This window comes from Heptranchias perlo, unplaced genomic scaffold, assembly GCF_035084215.1.
Source record: "Heptranchias perlo isolate sHepPer1 unplaced genomic scaffold, sHepPer1.hap1 HAP1_SCAFFOLD_1140, whole genome shotgun sequence".
NCBI lineage: Eukaryota > Metazoa > Chordata > Chondrichthyes > Hexanchiformes > Hexanchidae > Heptranchias > Heptranchias perlo.
Genome location: NW_027138364.1, coordinates 337 through 2,500, shown reverse-complemented (window position 1 = coordinate 2,500; position 2,164 = coordinate 337).

Below are 2,164 nucleotides of genomic sequence, written 5' to 3'. Positions count from 1 at the left end.
CGGGTATGGCTCGTTGCGTGCGGCAGGAGGAGGCGCAGCGTTCGGTACCGAGCACTCGGAGGTGCGGTGCTGCCCGCCGGAGTGACAGCGAAAGGCTGCGCACCCCTTTCCGCCTGCTAACTCGGCGTCCGTGAGACCGACCGACTCCGCTTTAGCACCGGAGCTAGAGTGGGGCAAGGGGCACCGAAGGGTACCGGAACGATGACGTTCGCACACCGGGAAGTCGAGTGCCGGGCCGCCGAAAGCGAGCAGGGTGCCACCGCTCGGGGCCCCGGTTTGTCCGTCCCACCCGGAGGCCCATATCTCCGGAAGGCACAGGCCGATTTCCTCCGGGTATGGCTCGTTGCGTGCGGCCGGACCAGGCGCAGCGGACGGTACCGAGCACTCGGAGGTCGGGCGCTGCCCGCCGGAGGTACAGCGAAAGGCTGCAAACCACTTTCCGCCGCCTCCCTCCGCGGGCGTGAGACCGACGGTCGTCGGGTTTGTTTCCGCGGCTAGAGCAGGACGAGGGGCAGCGAACGGTACCGGAAGGAACCCGGTCGCACACCGGGAAGTCGACTAGCGGGCCGCCGAAAGCGAGCACGGGGCCCCGGTTTGTCCGTCCCACCCGGAGGCCCATATCTCTGGAAGGCACAGGCCGATTTCCACCGGGTATGGCTCGTTGTGTGCGGCAGGACCAGGCGCAGCGGACGGTACCGAGCACTCGGAGGTCGGGCGCTGCCCGCCGGAGGTACAGCGAAAGGCTGCAAACCACTTTCCGCCACCTCCCTCCGCGGGCGTGAGACCGACGGTCGTCGGGTTTGTCTCCGCGGCTAGAGCAGGACGAGGGGCAGCGAACGGTACCGGAACGAACCCGGTCGCACACCGGGAAGTCGACCAGCGGGCCGCCGAAAGCGTGCTCGGGTCCCCGGTTTGTCTGTCCCACCCGGAGGCTGATATCTGAGGAAGTCCGAGGCCGATTTCCTCCGGCTAACTCGGCGGGCAATGTGTCCCCCCCCCACCATCTTCGGCTGATTACCGTGGCTGGACCGGATCAAGGAGCAACGGAACCGTGCCAGAACGACGTCGGTCGGACGGCGTGAACTGATAGTGCCGAGGCCGGAAACCGAGCCGGAAATGTGCACCGATTTATTGGTCCCACTCGCAGGCCCATATCTCCGGAAGGCCGAGGCCGATTTCCTCCGGGTATGGTTCGCTGCGTGCAGCCGGAAGGGGAGCAGCGGACGGCACTGAGCAGCCGGAGGTGCGGCGCTGCCCGCCGGAGCTGCAAGCGAAAGGCTGCGCACCGCTTTCCGCTGGCTAACTCGGCGGCCGTCAGGCCGACCGACTCCGCTTCAGCACGGGAGCTGGAGTCGGGCAAGGGGCACCGAAGGGTACCGGAAGGATCACGTTCGGACACCGGGAAGTCGAGTGCCGGGCCGCCGAAAGCGAGCTCGGGGCCCCGGTTTGTCCGTCCCACCCGGAGGCCCATATCTCGAGAAGGCACAGGCCGATTTCCTCCGGGTTTGGCTCGCTGCGTGCGGCCGGACGAGGCGCAGCGAACGGTACCGAGCACTCGGAGGTGCGGCGCTGCCCGCCGGAGGTACAGCGAAAGGCTGCAAACCGCTTTCCGCCTCCTCTCCCCTCGGGCGTGAGACCGACGGTCGTCTGGTTTGCTTCCGCGGCAAGAGCAGGACGAGGGGCACCGAGCGGTACCAGAACGAACCCGGTCGCACACCGGGATGTGGAGTGCCCGGCCCAAACCCGCTACCCCCCCCCCCCCCCCCAACACCCGAAAGCGAGCCCCGGTTTGTGGATTAAAAGTGAAGCGGCAAAGATTTGTAAAACAGCGTGAAATGATGAACCAGAAGCCCAAAGTAATGGTGGGAATAAAAGTTCCAAAATGTGAAATGGTGAACCAGAAGTTGTGTGAACTGTTTAACCCAAAGTGGCAAAAATGGATTAAAAGGGGTGAAATGATCGACCGCAAAGCAGGGCAAGCATTAAACAAAAGCAGCAGCATTTTTTAAAAAGGGACAAATGGTTTACCAGAATCCCAAAAGAATGCTCAGAGACTTAAGTCCCAAAGGGGAAATGGTTAACCAGTAGCTGGGTGAACTGCTTAACCCAAAGTGGGAAAAAGGATAAAAAAGGGGTGAACTGATCAACCAGAAGTCGACAACAA